General features: G+C 39.5%; 1 protein-coding gene across 5 annotated transcripts in view; it reads right to left on the bottom strand.

Annotated features, from left to right (window-relative positions):
* The window catches only part of THSD7B (thrombospondin type 1 domain containing 7B), a 490,174-nt gene that overhangs the window by 192,297 nt on the left and 276,796 nt on the right, over positions 1 to 21,081 (bottom strand). The window lies entirely within an intron of this gene.

Raw genomic sequence — 21,081 nt, 5'->3', positions numbered from 1 at the left:
TAAAATTCATCCCAAATGAATATTTAATTTCATTTGTACAAATTAATATAAAAATGATCATAAAAGAACAATCATCCAATAGGAAAAGAAAGTCAAGTTAGATAAGAAGAAAACAGTCTTAATAGAGCAATTAGTCAACAGAATAAACTGCACTGGGAAGCAGAAGAGCCATCATCCAAAGGGATAAAACAGTGAGGATAAATACATGAAAATAATCACCCTCAAGGTACACCGAGTAAATCGTTTCCACTTGCAGCACGTGGCACTATAAGAAGTGGCAAAGCCATCATTCAGGGGGAGAAATTAAACCAAAATAAAACCCAGCAATGTAATTTTCAGTTCTGGAGCACACGAACAGACATACGTAATTGTATGAAACTTACTTGAGGATTTACAAGTGAAAGCAATCAGACAAGGCTAAATAGAACGATTTGTCTGTGAAAATATTATTCAATAAAAATCCACCAAATCAAAAAAATACTGAGGGCTATAAAGCAGAAAATTGCTGGCAAACTGAAGAGCAAAGGTAGAGAAAAGCACTCAGGCCGAATCTTAACTATTAAAGGGATTTTGATGATCATCTCAAGGGGGTGTTATCTCGTTCCTAAGTTTAAAAACTTTCCGATACCTCATAAAAGAGCCATTTTGTTCAGTACAAACATTGCATATATAATTCTTGCTTGAAAATACACTGCAACTGCCCTATAGTTTCTATTTCTTCAAGGCAGAAAATGACCTTGTAACAAATAAGTCAATTTATATTAAGCAACGCTACTGCAGTCAATTTTTTTAAAATTGATTTTAAAACTTACGGAATCAGTTAGATGTTCAAACACACACAAAAACCAAAAGCAGTCCCATAACAGCTGCTATTATAATCCCAGGTATTTTGTTCAGGCAGTGGTTTCGTTGGCAATCCCACTGTTCTTTCTCTGTGAATAGAGGAGTTGATCCTCCAGAGACAGGGGCTTGACATTGTGTAATGAAAAAATTAAAATAAATAAATAAAGACTCCTGATGTTTTTATTTTTAGGAAAGGAGGGAAAGCAGATAGGAACTGGATATAACTAAACCTCTTTTCCAATGGATCCCATGATCCTCCTGCCCCATCTTCCAGGCCAGGGCTGCAGCTCTGCCCTCAGCCAGGCACCTTTTGCAGTGGTGAACAGGCTGGGGCACGAGGGGACTGCAGAGTCCTCGAGGTTTGGACAGCTCCAGCTTTTGCTGAATCCCTCAGGCTATGTGCAGAAATCTTTGTCCTTTTTATGCCTCTGTTTCACACCAAAAGATATCAGCCCAAGGTAAGGACTCAGTCATGACAGATACCTTGAATGGGAAAAGGCAGCATCAAACTCCAGTGTGCTCTACAAGCTGCCCTACACTAATGGCAGGCTTTCAACAGAATCCAGTGTGCTTAAAAACTAAGTAATAAAAAAAAATTAATCTTTAAATATGCTTTTGAAGTTCAGTTACAGGGAAGAGGTCCATTGACAACTTAAACATTTGTCCTTGATACTTCACCTTGATCTAACAGAATATTCTTTTCTAATGCCACCAAGATTTGAAACCAGACATCAGACTATGCAAATACTGTCACCTGAAGATAACAGTCAAAATTCAGACCTCAAGTCCTGGGTGGCTTTTTATTAACAGAGAAAAGTAACAATGATTAGGCATCACAACATAATTATATCGTGAACTTATTTATTTCTGTTTAGCACTTCAGCAAAGGCAATTTAATTTTTAGAAATGTGGAAGTTTCAGCACAGGAGAAGTTCCATTTTCACCAGTTTTATTTAAAGCAAAAATATTTTTTTTAATTCCCTTTAGCATTAAATAGAACAGAATTTTACACATCAATAGAACCTTGAAACACATTAGACCAATCAAGGATTTACTATTTCTTAAGACAGTGAATTGCATTAAAAATAACATTAACCCCCTCCCTCCCATGGAGGAATGCCAAGCAGTTGTAGCAGAGGAGATCACTCATGAAACCCAGCACTGCTCTTTCCCTACTGCACAGAACTCTCCTGGGTGCTGCTCATGAACTGCTCTACTCATGAACAGAAGAATGATCACTCAAACATTAACAGGATAGAGACACACTCAGCTGAAGCCAGAAGCAAGAGCCGGCCATTATTTAAAGTCAGATGTGAATTTAGAATGAAAAATTACCAAAAAAACCCAAATACAAAAAAAAAAAAAAAAAAAAACACCAAGCAAGAACTTTTAAGTAATTACACTGTCGTTAGACACATTATAATTTGCAATTACTCTCTGCCAAACATGTTAAAAACAGAGCCTGCTCTTGGCATACCAGAAAAAGAAGCATGAAAAATAAGGTAAAAAAATCAGATGCAAAACCCATTACCATAGATTTTTTTTCACTTCCTGACAATCTCCTCAGGATGTGGCACTAAACTTATCCACAATGTTTCACTGCTTAGTCAAATATCCTGCTCAGTAGCTTAAATGAGGAGAAAGCTGTAAATACTTCCTAGACAATAGTCCGCTTTGTAATTAGAATTTAATTATTTTCAGAAGACTCATATTAAATTTACACTTTTCTCAAAATCTGAGTCAATTAAAAGAAACAGCACAATGTGAATTATAATATTAACTGTGTTATAAACCCACTGGAATTTAGGCATCAGAAGCCTGAACTGCAGAAACATGCTTTACAACTCCCCATCTAGAATGGAAGGCCACTGGTAATTAAAGAAGACTAAATAAGAGGAAATTAATTTCACAGTGAGCTGTCTATAGAAAGTACAAAAATACGAAGATGAAGGCTTGAGAGTCTGTCTCCTATGTATTGTAACCTAATCAGATACTGGATGGATGTTTGATCTCACCACAGCAGGACACACACTATGGATGTACATGGAAACAGGGAGGCTCCAAGCTGGGTGTAAGGAAAAACCTCACAGCTGTGAGGATAACCCTGGGAAAGGGCTGCCCCAAAGGACAACAGAACCTCACCCTTGGAGGTTTCCAAGATCTGACTGAACAAACCCTGAGAAAATCCAGTGCTGAACCTGCTCTGTGGTGAGGTTCAACCAGGTGACCTCCCGTGGTCCTTTTCCAGCTGGGTTTCTCGGTGTAGGAGCATCCAACTCAAAGCAAGGCTTTCTCCAGCAGGATGCCAAAAAATAAAATTTTTCACTAAAAAATATCACCGAGATCTGCAAAGTACCAATAAACACACAGCAGCATGAATAAAGCCATTAGTCAACCAAGCCAAAGAGAAGTTCAGCCAAATCACTATTTCTAAAAACAAGAAGTGAAACAAAACTTGCTGGGCTCACACAAAAATCGTAACAGACAGATGAGGTGTCATTGTTTGTGAACATCTGTGAACAAAGACTTCCCACTGTTTCTTCCAGGGCATCTCTAACACTACAAGCAATGACATGAAAAGGATTAATAAGTCAAGACAATCCGTTAAAGCAAAATTACACATTGTTTTGTTTCTCATCTTTGATCAGCCAGAAAGAGCTGTACTGTCACCCCATTCAACTTCTCTAACCCCTTTCAAAACATGCAGTAACACAGCAACTGCGAGTTTATTTGATGCACTGTGCACTGATTTGTTTTCTTGCCTTCAAGACCTACCTCCAACTGCACCATAATTGTGTCTGAAAGGATGCAGTGACATCTGCTCTCTGACACACAGGTGACACACACATAAGGCAAGCAGGCTATACAGATAATAATTACACTTCACAGACTAAATAAAACACCACTGAACACCAAACTTAGAAGAGGAATCCCAGTAAGAGCTGCTTAGTAAGTATGTTATTGCTTCATAAGAATTGCTAGAATAATTATGCTCTGTTTATTGTGACATTTCAGCTTAATTGAAACCATTTCACCATCAGAGAATTCATTCAATAATAAGCATCTCCCACAATGACTCTGTCCCTGTTGCTATGCTCTGATTTGCAAACTTAGCAGAAGATGAGCAATCAGTAAAACAGAATATTGTGTTAGTAATTTGTATCAGATAAGACATATGCTCCAGTGAAGGAACACTGAAAAAATTAATGGACAACCATTGGAATAGTCCTATTTTTTACCCATTTTTACCCTCTCTTTCAGTTTAAGTATCAAATTGAGGAGCAATCATTCAAGACCTTAAAAACTTGCTTTTGAACAGAATCTCCTAATTCTTACCCTTCATAACAAAGATGCACAACTTCATTTACTGAGGAGTAGCTCCACCAGACGGGACATAACTCCCCAAAATCCCTGCAGCATCCACTTGAATGGAATATTTCTGTTGGAAATGTCCCAAAAGCCCCCTGCATGTCATCCTTCCACCAGAACAGGGTTATGGGAAGTGCAAAGCTCCAACACAGCCTGTGAATTCTGAGAATAGGTAACAACTGACTCAGAGAACACATGAGTCTTATCTCTAATGGCACTACAGCTAATTAATCTTCACTATTAGTGAGACAGAATAAATAAATTCCACTGAATATGTTTCACCAGAATAACTGGTTTTATGAGAAGGTTTTATGAGATTTATGTAATTTTAATGTAATTTTATGAAAATTATGCATGTTTTATGAGATTTGGAGGTATATTTATTTCTCATGTGCCAAAGCTGTTGAAGATCACACAAACTAAAACATAGTTCCTCACCAATTTTTTTTTTTTTTTTTCTTGGCATGATACAAAGGCGTTGTGGTTCTTGGCAGATTATGCCAAGAAAAGTAATTCTGAAGATTTAGATAAGGATCCTACAGCCACATATTTTCTTGCAGACTAAACAGGCTAAAATCTTTGGAGTCCAGGACACCAGATCTGGGATGTTTCAGTATTTTATAATACAAAGGAATGTTAGCATGGCTGTAGTTGGCTGAACTGCCCATTCCCTTGCTTTCTAAAAGAGCCCTCCTGTCTCCTTGCCCTGCATCTGCTGCCACATCTCAGCCAAAACAGAAATTATTTTCCTTGCCTATTCTTCACTGTCTCAATTGTTTTCCTATTTATTATTAACAGCAATTCATTAAATCCCTTTGTACTAAAATCTGAATGAAAGATTCTATACAAAAGACTGTTGTTCTCTTTGCTGAGTGCCATACAGGGCATAAAAAATTCCTCTGATTCCTGGGATTAATTTTAAATATATGCAGCACTTTTTAAAACTTTCATGACCTACACAAATGAGCAATTCAGCATCTTAGTTATTCATCTTATTTCAGATCTGAATAAATGTGAAATTTAGTGACTTACAGCCATGCAGCAGTTTGTTCCAATTTTACATTTCAGGTTTTTTCCTTATTATCCATATGCTGTAACACTCAAGACACACTTCAGCAAGAAAGACATTCTGCAGCAGAATGTAATGAACACTGCTGTTTATGAAAATACAGAGATTTACTAACCCCTTGGCACTGGAAGGCAGGATTTCCCAATATTAAGAACTAATGTAAACGGTATTAGCTGAGCTACTCAATCATGTGCCCACACCCCGGAGACAGCCCAGGGAAAAATATTCTTTCCTTTCAACTCTCAATTAAAAATAGAAAAATAAAAAATACCCCCATACATTCCAAAACATTTCTGTCATATTTATCCAACACATTCTGAGGTCTGTGAGAACAGATTTCTGGCCTTGACGGCAGTGGATATTAGGATATGAGACCGTAATGTATATATGCTTGTGCATTGAAAAACAAAAAGAATAAATAGATCTTATCAACAGATTACAACTCTAAATTGTTTACTGCATATGAGATTAAAACCACCTCAGTGCTGGATTATAAATAGCTATAATCAAACTCTGGCCTTTTTGGAATTCCAAACAACTATGGAAACCAATTCTTTTTAAAACATAATAGCCTTTGTAAGGTGTTTGTAAATGCAACCTTAAGCGCAAAAGAAATGTTTCTTCAGCCACTCCAGCTTGACTCTGGGGTTTGTAATCCCCAACAGGAACTGTTATTTCTCAGTGGAAAATAAACCAAACCCAGAATCAACACAAGACAGGTTAGACAGCACCTCCTGTAACACAAACCACCAGTTTACCAGTGGGGGCCGTGGGGAAATCCTGGGCATTGCTGACACCCCTCTCAGCAGCACCTTCTTCTGAGCCCCCCGTTACAATCCTTTATCTATCTGAGGAAATCTCAGATCCCTCCAAGCACAATGAAACAAGAAGTTGAGGAGGTCCACTCTGATTTTTTCAGGGAAGCAGAAAGAAGAGAGAGAGATTTGTGAATGGGGTTATTTCTTACTTGGCTCCAGGAACTGGATGACTCTGAAGTCTCTCCAGTTGGATACAGCTCCTTACACCACTGCTCTCACACCAGCAAACTTCACACAGAGTTTTTTCTGCTTTTCCCACACACTGCCTTTCCCTTGCTGCCCTTCACAGTGGCAGTCACTCTGAGATATTTTTCAAGCATGCAAAGCCTGCTTGAAGCATTTCACCCCATGTCCCTGTTCTGCAAAGAGCCCAGCGGGGATGCACTCAGCTCTGGAGAGTTCGCCTCATCTGCATCTTCACAAGGAACCTCAACAAACACATCATATGGTTTGGGTTGGAAGGGGCCATAAACACCATCTCATTCCAATTTCCTGCCTTGGCAAGGACACTTTCCACTAAACCAGGTAACACCTAGCCCTGTCCAACCTGGCCTTGGACACTTCCAGGGAAACGGGGCAGCCACGGCTTCTCTGGGCACGCTGTGCCAGGGCCTCACCTCCCTCACAGGGAAGAACCCATGAACAGTGGAGATTGGCACTCATGGACTCCTGAGGGAATCACAGTAAGAAAACTTCTGCCAAAGGTTCACTGCTCTGAGACAAGGCCTTGGTGAGACAGCTGGGGGGAGGCACTGGCAGCAGTTCAACATCTGCTTATTCGAGCTCCAAGACACACGAGAATTCTTATTTTAGTTCTGTAATAATTCATTACCCAGCAAACACCAAAGATAGAGCCCAACACCTCTTCCAAATTGTGGCAACAGCAGTTTCTAATTTTCTGACTCTTTCATGAAGCCTAAATTATGTTTGTTCAATTAAAAAAACAGCAAAATTAAAAAATTGTTTCTGAGAAAAAAGTTGTGAAAAAATATAGCAATCTGCACACCTGCAAAACCTTTCTGAAGTATCCAAATTTACTTCACAAACACATTATCACAGAAACACATGCATCCCCCTCCAGACATCATTTTAAGGGAGAACTATAATTTTTCTGCTTAGCTTCATCCTATTTCGAACTTACATGTTTTATAACCCACCACAGCCCAGAAGCCCACAAACATTTTCAGCTACTACAGCAATCAATATGTGATGGTGAAGGGATGGAAATCCAGAGATGCACGTGGAGGGGCTACCAGGTCGCTGCACCTGTCCCCCAGCCTCCTGCAGAGCTGATGCACCTACAGATGTGTCCTCCTGGGGAAGTTCTCCAGGTGGGACCTCTGGGGAGCCCCACTTGGAGCAGCCCCTGTCCCCTTGCTCTGGAGCAGAAGTGGGGCTGCCCACACCCCTTGGAACAGAAAAGGTAAAACACAGACATCATGTACTGCTACAGAAATACCTTCCCAACCATATGGGCCACTCATTATTCCTAATAAACATTATAGAAGAGTTATACAATGGGCAGGAGCCCCATGGAGCCCAACTGCTGCTAATTAGTATTTCTGCAAAGATGGAGAACACCTATAATAATGATTCCCTGGCAACAGCATAATTAATTCATATGAAAAGTTCTATTTTTAAACACGTGCATTATCAATTCTATAAAAACTGGACAGAGGTTATTGTAGAACTCTACAAACTGCTTTTACTGGGAATTTTCACTTTATCTACAGTCCATATTTAGTTATCCCCTTTCAATTATTAATAATTAAATTTCCATTTACTCTAGGCACTCCATATTCTCGAGGGAAAGCGTTTTGGAAAAGCACAACTCGCTGTGTTGTGTGGAAATAGCTGTGCAGGAATAAACCAAATGAGAAGCTATGCCAAAATGTGGAATATAAGTGTTCTCCAGCAGTAAATCAATTTCACTGTCCCACGCACACTGGGAGCACTGGCTGCTGACAGAGGGTGGCTGAGCAAAGAATTCAAAGAGCTCTCAAAGAGCTGCAGTTTCCAGTGCTTAGGAGGGTGAAAGGTCTTGAGATGCCAGTGGTTTTCCCTTCAGGGAAGAAGGACAGGCATATAGCACATACTGAAAACAAACAAACCCAAACCCAAAACCAACCAAAGGAAAAAAAAAGGCTAAATCCAGTTCACAAAAGTGGAATTTGGAAGGGGAAAAGTAATTAATGTAATAGGAAAGCCAAAACAAAGACAATAATGTCCTAATTGAAATAAACTCCCATCACATCATAAATTCTGCTTCTTGACAGCAGAACAGAATACTAAAATTCTTCAGTTTGCACTCAGGGAACATGATTACATTACCTCATCTAGGCTTGCAGGTGTTAAGATAAGAAAAGACTTGGGAATTTTGTGCCAAGAATTACAAAATATAACTAAGCACATCATATCTGGATGAGTATGTGAAGAAAGAAAAGTCTCCATCCCGTCTGGAGGCAGATTTTGCCAGGCATCATTCCAAATGACTGCACATGCAGGTAAGTGAGAGCAAAACATGGTCAGGTTAAGATCTGAACATCAGGCAGACTTAGATCCAGGGCTCGTATGAAGGGGTTGTATTAATCCAGAAAATTTTCTACTAGTTTTAATTTTAATTTAGTTTTTACTCTTCCAGCTGAGATTGATTCCATGGAGCAAAAACCGGTAATGCTCTAAGGCTAAACAGAGAAGAGAATACAGAGAAGATAGCTGGGGCCATAAATTGTGTCGGGACCCAAGAGCTGCAAGTCCTGCAAGGTGTAAACCCACAGTCCAGGCTGGGAACAAGCATGTTTAGAGGAAGGGGCAGAGTTTGGGTATGCTTTTTTTCAGTATCTGCACTTCTGAAATAAAAAAAGCTGAAAGTAGAGCATCAGTTCCAGTAAGTGAAAGGTGGAAGTGTTCAAACACCAAACTGCACCCTGAAGTTACTCAGGAGTCAGCCTCACCTGGTAGATCCTCGCTTCCTCTTTGGCAGGTGTTCTGCTCACACTATCCTGAATTTATAGTGGTTTTGCATCTCTGAATAGCCTTCATCTATCACTGAAATCCTAACAGATGGACACCTTTACTCACATTTTCACAGCTTCAGCACAAGGGATAAAATCACCTCCTCTGAGATGTTTAAACAGCTGATAATACCTAATCCTGAGGCTGGTTCTGCTAGCACAGCCCCACATTTCTTTCAAAAACCACTACCAGATGTGGCAGGCAGCACTCAGGTTTGCTGTTTGCTGAGAAGAGATGAACAATCTTGAACTCAGAAATCTGGTCACTGTTGCCATAAAAGATCCCATGCTCTGATTTTTTGAAATAAAAGAATGGTGACATGGGAAAAAAAAAATCAGTTAGACATGCACATAGGCTGTACATGTATTTCACATGCAAACAAAGGCATCTGCTCTCACAATGCTAGCCCACACTTTGCAACTGAAGATTTTTTAGAAACAGACGTTCTTACAAATAAGTAATCATTTAACAAGGCCTCAGAAATGCAGCCCTTAATAGATTTAATTAACAGGTTAATGATGTGCATAGCATGCATGCTCTCAAAAGCAAAGATTTTCACATTAAGCCTGTTTCTGTTTCACAAAAGCAGCTTTCTGTAGAATATCTGTGCTAATGTAATTGCACATCTGGCACTTCTGCTGCTTTCAATTGCAGAGATATTTACAAACAGTGCTAGTAATTTGCACAAGAGCACCTATCTGTTCTACTGTTTTACACTACAAATAAAGATATTTGCATGAAAATCCAGCTGCAAAGAGTCCTCATTTGTACTCCTGAGTGGTTCTGTTGAATATATAAAATGATAATTTAGCCTGCACAATAAATCTAACACACTGATGTCATGACTGCCTGAGATACCTGCATAAACTAAGCCTGCCTCGGGTTCACCTTGATATAAAGAGGTCAAGTAAAAAAATTTAGATAATTCTAAATTAAACATCAGCCCTGGTAATCATCTCTGGTCCCCTGTGCCACCACATGGCAAAACTAATGTTTTAAAATATAATTTCTTGGCGATGTTCATTCATCATCCTCACTGTAACTGGGAAATGATGGAAAACCAGGCCAGAATAATGGAAATCCCACATTATCTCTACCAGTATTGTCAAGATAATGCAGTGGTTATTAATTTAAATACGCCTCGAAGAACTATCACAACTTCAAACACGATTCAAGAAGATAAAAGGCCATTCCTGCCTCAAGCTGCTTTCAGTTCAATTTAGGTCACATTTAGGTTCATCAGATAGCACCTGAAATCCCTCAACTTACTAAATATTGACAGGAGATGTTGCTGCCCCCATGTTTAATCAAAGGAGTGGATGAGCCCAAAGTCCTGACTGAAAGAAGATGCTATCAAAGGAACCTTCCAACACCTGCTCAAGCGCAGGAACGGCAGAACAGATAAGCCAAGACAAATATCCCTTTTCCCTTCATATGTTAAAACACATTTGATTAAGAAAAATCATAAATTATTTCATAAAAGGAAAAGGAGATATGTGTGATTGTGCATAATGTACATAACTGATGTCAAAGATTTAAGTAACACAGACAGATACATAAGTACGTGCTGTGAGATATTTATATCCAAATTATCCCACTTTGCTCACATTTTGGAATCAAAGTGTTTTCCTGCTCAGTCTGTATCCAGCACACCTGGGCATCTGTAAAATGTCAGGATTGCAGTACCAAGGGTTCTGAGTTACTGGAGCCAGCTCCTAACCCTTCCCACAGGAGACACCTCCAGTGCCTTGGAGGTCATGATGGAGGCTGTGGATGCTTCTGAAGCTCAGATTATGACAGGCAATGCACAAAACACTGAAATCTGGCAACCTGATTATTCCAAATCCCCTGAGAGGAATGCAGACAGGCGGAATGAGGAGTGATTTTTGGGGAACAGGGCAATAAAAACACTTAGCTAATAATCCTGAACCACGGATTTCAAGTGGCTTTTAGTTTTGCTGCTTTTATATGAGTAACCTGTTTCCATATGAGCCAGCTCATTAGCATGCCCCAGCTGGTTCATTAACCAGTACATGAAGATTCAGTATCACCACAGCAAAACAATAAACTGCCACAGAAAGAAATTCCTCAAGAAATGGCGAGGGCTATCCAGGCTCTTCCAGAAGGAAATCCAGCTCTTGGTCTTCTCCCCTGGTTTAAAGAATTGCAAAGTTCAGAGCAGAGTTTGTGTAACCATCCACCAGCACAGGAAACCTGTCTACACCCACAGCAAATGGGGAACACTCAGCTGCAGACAAATCAGACAGCTACTTCTGTGAAATAAGAAAAATTGGCTTTCCCACTAAGGATACTGACATAACTGCTCTTAATTGAGTTTTAATTCACCAGGAATTCTTTAATTCAATGAAGCCACTTGAAAACAGTATTCTATTATAAATGTCTATTCCTTTCTTATGATTCCCATAACAATCTTTCAGAATATTCTGAGGTAAATAAAAGCAATTTGATTTGGGATCCTTTGAACAGTAAGCCATATATTTTACACATACAAAGAGAAATGATTGGTAAAATGCAAAAATCAATAAGGAAAAGGGAGCTAAGAAAATGCAATCCATATTCATTACATGTTTAAAACATTTACAGTCTGCCCTAGCTGAAGTTTAGAAATTCAAGATATTCATCATCTTTGAAAATTGATCTTAAATGACTTGTGTTCCTTCTGTGATGATGCAGAAAGATTTTTAGTTTATATCTAATCTTGATACTGCTGCACATACAGAAAGGGTGTTCCAAAAAGCATAAACAGAAAGCAAAAGCAGGCTGTATATGGCTAATAATCTGTATAAACTTCACGTCTTTTTAAAACAAACAAAAATTCCAATTTCTTTAAGCAATATTTGCTGTTCACAGGATGTGTTTTTAAAAAAATCCTTTCTTAAAGCTGGTATGCTAAATTTAAACTCTTTCTACTTCAATGCCTGAAGAACAGAGAAAACACCTCCTGACCTCTGAGCTTGGTCACTGTAAGGCAATGTAGGCTGCATTGTCACAGGTTCTTTTACTCAAAGACCAGCTAGTTTTGTTGTCCCATCACTCTTCCCAAACCACTTCACTATACCATATTCCCATTCTCCCAAGTATTCTAACTTAAACCAATAAACACTCTTGACAGGCAAACTAAGCAACTAAATACTCTTCCACAGTCATTTCTACTCATGCAAAACAGAATATTAATGATTATTCAGTCACCATTCCCATTTATCTAAATTTGCCTGGTTATAACAGTTGCTGCCCAAAGAATTTTCCTCTGATAATGACGGATGTGTGATCACACACCATATCCACATAGCCTTATTTATTTCCACAAGCCATCAGTTTGCAGACTATGAAAGCAGAAGCTTCCCACCATGTGTCCAGAAAGCCTCACAGCAAACTTGGCAATGAAGAGAGAATAAAACAGTGTATGCGTTCCTACATTGCCCTGTATCTTCCTGGCTCTTCAGGACAGCTTCCCACAGGATCCTAGAGAAGAAACCATCAACATGAGCATCACATTTCTCCTGGGAGAAGACTCCAGAGCTGACAACCCACCAGGTCCCCAGGGTGACACCCCCAGCCTTAGGATGCATGGGAGCAAGGGGACAGTAACACCAGGAAAGGTGTACAAGGTGGGAGCTGTGTAGCAAAAACTGCTTTACTCTTCTCCTCCGTAATAATCAGATCTGGACTAACAATGATGATCCTCTCACAGCTTCAGCCACATTAACATTAATTAACTGGCTTTATTTATCTCTTCCTCCTTGAGCAAGACCAAGAGGATAAAAAATTTGGCTTGCAACACTTTGACTCGTACTAAGAGATGGACTCTCCTTCTCAGTCCACACAGATCTGTGTGGTTTTATTCCTGAAACTGCAATCCCAAATCCCACCAGGACTGCAATGAACCAGGAACAGGGAACCAGCTTCTGCCAGACCAGCCCAGGCTCAGCAGGGTGCCAGAACACTGGCAAACACACAAGTGCCTGCTGTAATGCAACAGATTCAAATCCTGAGTCTTGGGAATAAATCAGCCTCAATAAGTAGAAATAAAGATGTTTTGCATCAGCCCTCACAGTCTTTACATTTATTAGATACTGCAATGCCTTGGAAAAACAAGTCACTATGGCTCCCTGACTACAAAGTTCAGAGTCTTGGGTATTGCAACAGACCTTAATCTTTTCAAATAATTCATTTCATTTCACATGTAATAGCTGAAGAACACTAAGCATAACAAAGAGACTTATGATAGAAACTGATTTAATTTTTTTTTAAATACCAACTAATCAGAACATATTATAAATTCTTCCTTAGATTAAGGATGTACTAAAGCCCTTCTCAAATTTAATATGTGAATAAACCCATCCATAACAAGAAGTCTGTAGGGCTTTCTATATTCATAATTTATGGGAAAAACAGATTTTCCCTATCAAAACTTTGGTGAGGCTTGAAAACACCTTTTTATGGTCACCCTAAAAAAACCTTCAAAATCACTCAATTATAATGAAATTGCTTAGACAAGCTACATTAAAATATTAACTCAGCATCAAGAATATAGATAAAGGGCATAGAGCAGTAACAAAAGCATGTGCCATCAGGCCAACTGGGATTACAGCATTCAACAGCTGGACCATTAGAACAAGACAATGGGTGCCAATCACACTGATAAAAAGTAAAGGGGGGTTTACTGATCACCATGCCCCAGGGAGGAGGAAGAACAGCTGCTATTTCCTGCAGAATCCATCATATTTCCTCTCTTCAGGGAATTCAAGCCCCAGACAAATAAATTGGTTGGGCAGGCACAAGAATTCAGTTTTTTACAGTCTATTTTTGTGTATGTGTGTGCCAGCTCAAGGAGAAAAACACTTTTACAGCAAGACTAAATATCTCTCCTTGCAACATCCATGTTCTTCTCTCAGGGGGGTTGCAGTGTCAGGACCAGCAGACTCTTGACAGAAGCATCCATGGCATCATCTTCCAAAGGGAAACAGGGACAAACTGGTCTCTATTTTGTCATTTGTGGTGAGCAGAGTGCATTCCTACTCCTTTTTTCAATTCATTCCTACTTTTTTTCATTTAACTCTGTCCTATATTTTGGATGCCGAGCTAATTGCTAAGTTTCATTGATGAACTTCAGCTTGCCAAGAAACATTTTCCAGTAAATTCCTTGAATTTCCAAATGGGTATCAGGCTGTTATATAATTTCTTTCAAGAAGTCACAGGAAAGAATTCCGTATTGACTCAGACTCGCTTCCCACTGATGTCTAATCCATACTGCAATAATAATGTAAATTATCTCTGAGGAGTGGTTAGCCATTGTGGTCAGATCACATTGCAGGCAGACAAGCTCAACCAATATGTAAACTGTGAGGGAGAGTGGTAAATGTGCTGATTATGTAAATGGAATTGTTTGAAGTCAAAGATGTGGGCCTGTATTTCACTGATAAAATGTGTAAAATAGGAAAAAAACACTGCGTAAGCAATTAAATTTAACTTTCTAATCAATAAAAGGCAAACTGGGACCTAAATCCACTTTATGGGATTTAGGAATCAAAGTCTTCCTGCAACTGAAAGACAGCTGTGATGCCCATTTGACTAGAGGGGAACTTACTGCAAGACAAAAATGTCACATTCTATCTTGATACCACTCACAAGAGAGTCATGTGTCATTAGATTAAGATAATTTGGTCTAATGATGCTCCTGATCTTTAGTTCTGGCTGGCATTTTTGTAAATAAAGCTGTACTCTCAACACTTTTGATGGCAGCATCTCACAGCAGTTTGGCAGATGAGCTCACCTGCCCTTGGTAACGCGCTGGATTCATTTTTTGTAGGTCCAGTATTTCTCCAAGGACTCCAGAGGTAGGAAGCATATTGTGCCTTCAAACTTGCACCTCATTTCAAATATTTCCATGCTGTCAGAACTTGGGTTGGAATCAACATGCCCAGAGCTGCAAAGCATCCATTCTCCCACCTTGTCCTGTGAGGAGGTCACACAAAAACCAAACGTGGTGGCCCAACACAGAGTCAGAGCACAGCTTGGATTTCACTGCTGGCTCCCAAACGCAGAATCTACTTTTCTTTCTTTCCTCATTCATCCATTTCATACAATCATAGAATAGTTTGGGTTGGAAGGAGTTTAAAGATCATCTCATTGCAAATCCTGCCATGGGCAGGGACACTTTCCATGAGATCACATTGCTCCAACCTGGCCTAAAACACTTCCAGGGGCACTCACAACCTCTCTGGCAACCTGTCTCAGTGCCTCACCACCCTCACAGGAAAGAAATCTCATTTTCCTTTGTTGCCACTGAAACATGGCACAATCTGCCACCAAACAAACTCCTCTGCTTCACAGAACCCCAAAAATTCAGCAGTTTCCACAGACACTGTTTGCGCCAAGCTTTTTCTTTACCATTACCTGTGAACTGCTGTTCTATATTTTATCTGCCATGAACTGCAGCTTTATCCATTTCTCAGCTTTGTAAAGCACTGTGCAGGGTCACAGTCTTACTGAAACAACAAAAACCTAACTGGTGACAATTCCACATATGAAAAACAACTGGGAACTGCATGCAACACATGCATATAAACACACCCAGAGGTCTCTACTGATGCAGGAATAACTGAAAGAGAAATTTACAGCACACACTGGGGCTGCAGTGGTCAGGTTTCACTCTGAAAAGCACCAAACGACCACCATCTGCAAGGCCTCTGATACTGCACTAATTAATGATCAAGATTGCATTTGCTTCAGCGTAATTTTGTGCTTTTATATGGATATCTTATTTGATTATAATTATCACAGACTGGAGAAGTTTATTAGGGCCAATCATTTCTTAATGCAATTAAAACCCCAGGGGAACAACACAGAGTAATTCTTATTGGTGATGAGAGCTTATAACCAAAAGGGAGACTACTTATTGATCACAATTATTCCAAATTTTAAAATTAAAACAAATTGCATGAATTTGCCAATAATCTTTTTGTTAATACCTCAGTTAAAAGAACCAGTTTGTGTTAAAAGTGGCAGAACGAGCTGATCTTTGGGCTCCTTCTGGTCCTCTGTATTCACCTCTTTGGGGAAGGGATTATGCAGCCTTTTTCTCCTGTGTGAAATCACCCAGTCTCAAAATAGCTCTCTGGGCTATTGCCTCTGCTTCCCAACCCTGTTAACACAACACCTCTAATTCTTTCCCTTCCACAACACTGTGACACTTCCCATTAAAATGAATCCAAAAACCATTTCTCCACAGCACAAATAATTATTTATTCTTTCACCCAAAGGTATTAACATGGAGATTGGAGGGTAAAAACAATAAGAAGTCTCTATGAATGGATTCTATGTACATACACCTTATTCTGTTCCTTTATACATTTTTAGAATACCTCCACCTCGGTGCTGGTAAAACAAATTATTCTCTTCCCCATTCTGTCACTCTCTCTCTATTGTCATCCTAAAGGTGCTCCTTTTCTTTCTCTGCCCAGACAGGAGCCTTTCAGGGTTTAGTATGCTCCCTACTCCAAGCCCTGCTTAAGAAAAGCAATACACAGCACACTGATGGGTGCCACAATGTGATTTATTTCCATTGCACAGCTCCCCACGGTTTCCCCTGAGATCCCAAGTAATCACAGTGAGAACATCTCATCACTGCCACTGGTTTAGCCCCATTTGCTCCCCCTTAAGAGAGCCTTTTGATTTACCATCTAGCATTTAAGCAAGATAATATAGTGTGTTCCAAATTCCACCACAGTATTCTAAAAAAATGTTCAATTTTGAGAAATAATGTTTAGCTAGTCAATCTACACTGGATGGCTGTTTGCACAGCTGTTTCCAAACAATACAGACAACATCCTGCTATTCCTTACACCACACTATTTAAGCATTTTGTAGTTCTGATGAATGAGACCCAGTATTAGATATGCTATACAAAATCTGGAAAGAAACTACCCTAAAAAAAAAAATAAGTTCTAAAGAAAATATTTTAGATTCTCTTAGCAAAAACAGACCTAAGAAAATAGTCTGCAGAGGAATAAAAGGCAGATCAGGAAAATACCAGCCAGCATCACCCTTCTGCTGGGATGTTTACACCAGGACAGGCCTTCCAGCAGCAGGTACAAGCAGGGGCAGCCAGAGCCAGGACACCTTCAGTGCCATCAGCCACCTCACAGGAGAGCCACAGAGCACCGTGGGGAAAGGCTGACTTCTGTACAAACCAGCTTCCTCTGCTAGTTCTTATGAACTACATAAGAGAACTATCAGAAGAGCCAACTGTGACTGGCACTGAACAATTTGGTAAGTGTGCTTAATAGCACAGAATACAGGCATTTCTTCCTGCATCAATATTCCACTGCAAAAGCTTTTCTCCCGAGGCTTAGAGAAATCCTTCCTCCTCTAATCCTGTTTTCCAGTGACAACTTAAGAACTGAAATGGCAATAATTTCCCATCTCCAGTGCTAATTCACTAACTGCCAAACCTTTTTTTTCCCTCTGCTGTTCTACTCATCCAGCAGGGCTCTGTATCCTCACAGAACATGAGTTTGAACTGTTCAGCTCAGTGAGGGGTAGCATGGATGGGTAGAGAAGGATGAGGAACCACTTCTTCTTAAATTATACATTAATTTTAATTCCTACTCTTTGGAAAGAATACCAAAATCATCCTGGATCAAAGCCACTTAGCTCAAGGCAGTGATGCTTAAACTCTCCAGCCCCTCTGGACACTCAAGACTGGGCACCTTGTGTCCCAGAACAGTAGTTTATAGTCATTTGCAATATACAGAATACCTGCTAATTTCAAATACTTATTTAAAAAAAAAAAAGCTTCCTCTAATAAATCAGCACTGCCTGTGTTTGTCAATTTATTTGCAGCAGCTCATACACCCACGAAGCCTTGCACTGGCAGCAGCATCTGGATTAACCACTGTTGTGCTGTTAATCACAATTGCCAATTATGAACCACAACAATTAGAATGCTGCTTGATCTTTAAACATTTCAGAACTAATAAATCAGTGAGATATATATATATATAAAAATATATTTATACATATATGAAGAGGTCTAAAGAATAGGATACACACTCACTTCAGACTGCAAGTCTCAGATAATTCTGCACAGCAGACACTTTAAGGGCAGGTTAAGCACTTTCCTTTTTTTTTTTTTTAATATGACTGTGCCAGTTCTGAACCAGAATACTATTTCATCCCAAAATGGAACACTGAAAAGTCTGAGTCAATGCCTGTGAAAGTCACTGGAATGCTTAGATATATTTGTTCTGTATTTTTATGATAAAAAAAAGAAAAATTCTATGCCTGCAGTGTGACTCAGTGTCAATTAGACACTAACATCTCAGGCATTTTCCTTCTGGTATGATACTCAACTCCACAAATAAGTTCAAAGAGAGGAGTTTTTCCATTTGGGCATATCATGTGTTCCTTATGAAATGGAAATCACCTTGTAGTAGTGTAGAAACAAAGGTGAACCAGTGTTTTCAAAGGGCAATATGTTATACTTAAATGTCCTCTACTGATATTTGGGAATCTGCAGCCACCTACAGCCCTGCAATTTCACTTTTGTTCAAGGTTTTCTGAGAACTGGCTTAAATGAGAGTGCAGATGGAGGAAGAACCACACATAACTAATTTTTATTGACTAGGTATCAGGACTTGGAGACAAGCCTGTGATAGATACCTGTGATATTTTCGTAAGAACAAAACACTGCTGGCTGGGAGGATGAGGTGGGTATGAACATGCACTGACTGGACTGACTGGTCATAAAGGCCCTCAAGGGTTAATTGAGAGCAATCAGCTTTTCCAGCAGCAAGCTGGGAGCACCCAGGTCATGGCCACATGTGGACCTTCTGCCCAAAGAAGCTCCTCTTTCACTATACAGACACAGCTGAGGTTACAGATAGTCTTTACATAAAGCTCTGAATTCTCCCACTCTTTCTGCAGGAATATACACATTTAAGTCACCTTTCAAAGGGTATTTTGTAGGTATTACCTCAGAAATCCTTACTTTCAGGAGACATATGCCATTAATTGCCTGGGATGTTTTTGAGCCCTGAGAAGTAGATACCAAAATGGTCTGATGAGCCACAAAATGCTGAAAACTGGGCAGGTTCATGGGGATAGATGAGGGAAGACTTAATTCACTACAACAGAGTAAACCAGGTTAAAAAGGATAACAAAAAGCATGCACATGCCTTGCATTGTGAACAGCTTTCTGAGCAGAAACCAAACTGTGAGAACTCCTTGAATCTGAGTTTAAATTGTGATTTTCACTTCTGCAATCTTGCCATTACCCATCCACACCAACATTTAGCTCCTAATTAAATAGATTCAATCCACAGTTCTGCCCTAGCAGTGCTGTTCTCAGTCTCTCTTTGCCCCTCAGAAAAAGTCCACTAACATTCAACTGTTTCTCTTAACTGTCCAATCTTGCAAGAAATATTCTACCAGCAGAGACCAGCTGGATGCACCAGTATAGCAAAATCCCTGATTCTCCATCTTAAATTGATTCTTTTCTCCTTCATACATATAATCTCTTAAGCCCTTCATTCAATATTTTTCCACAGCCTATAATGTGTTCCTAAGACACACACAGCAGCTCCAAACTCATTCCCTGCCCGTCACCATGATGTGCAGCTCAGTACAGAGGAACAAACACCTCATTTTCACTGAAGACCCAGGGGAGGAGATCCCACATGGCCACAGACGCAGGGGACTGCCTGAAACAGTGAAAACTGCCTCAACAGAAAACTTCAACCATCCACATCTTTTGTGTTTCCATATCCAGTCCCTTAACTGGAGAAAGTACACATTTGCATCTAGTCTGAGACAGAAAAACCCAGAAAATATTTATGGCAAAGTAATACTCCTATTGTTCAACCAAATTTATATCTAAAAAAAATAAAGAGATCATACAATATTCAGCCTTATTTTGACTGCTGTTTAACCTTTCCTGACCAGTGCATAGCAGGAAATAACTGGACGCCCAAAAAGGTTGGTACACTTTTCTAAAGTTAATTTTCCTCTAATTTTACTCAATTCCAAACTCTGCCGCAATGACAGGTATCACAAGAGGAAATGGAAACTTTTCTTTAATTGGTCCTCTCAGCCCAGCAGGAATTGTCAGAGTGCAGAGAGTTGTTTTTTTCAACAGCATTTTTATGTACAATACTTTCATCATTTAAGGTCTGGAATGTTGCAGGGATCATTATCACATGACGAAGAACATTAGGCAAAGCTTTTTATCTTAGCTGCTATTAAGTGCCCTTTTATTGCTGTATCAATCAACTAAATGATTTCCAAAGTCTGGTGTAAAATAGCATGTTGGTGGAGCAGGCAAAGCTGACAGTGGATGAAACTGTAATCTGTTTACATCTTTGGACTTGATGGCTTATGCTGTTGGTGAGGCATGTCCTAAATCTTTCATTATTGTAATGACTGGAAGACAAAACTGAAAATGAGTAAGAGGTTGTCTGGTGTGCAGGTGAATCCTTGAAAACTTTGAAAACCAAAAATAGAGCCCATATAAGCAGTACTAAAAGAACTTTTTATGCTTGAACTCTAGGTATGGTGAAGCAAAAGGAGGAGACAAGAACAACTTTGGAAATAAATGGAGCAAAACTGTGATGATGCAGATGGGGTGGAAGAAAAAAGAAGATGGAAGGATGATTTCCCATGAGGTTTTCATAAATTAGGTGTAAAAAAAATAATCTTAGATTTTGAGTTAAGAACTTCAGACTTCAAATTCAACAAACGTAATTATGGTTTTTCATGCTAATAATAAGGCCCAACCTTGTTCCCTTCAAGCAGTTCAGCGCTTCTGTCACAACTGCAGGATGAAGCACAATCAGTTGCTTTTATTAGAAATGGTTGCTTTCTTCCCCAAAAACCGAATGTTCAGCGAAAAATAACAAAATGCTATTTATTAATACACTCCATGAAACATTACAGTACAGGGGAAAA

Source organism: Passer domesticus, chromosome 10 (genome assembly GCF_036417665.1).
Source record: "Passer domesticus isolate bPasDom1 chromosome 10, bPasDom1.hap1, whole genome shotgun sequence".
Taxonomy (NCBI): Eukaryota; Metazoa; Chordata; class Aves; order Passeriformes; family Passeridae; genus Passer; species Passer domesticus.
The sequence above is the reverse complement of the archived record's forward strand: the minus strand, read 5'-3'. Positions and strand labels throughout refer to the sequence as shown.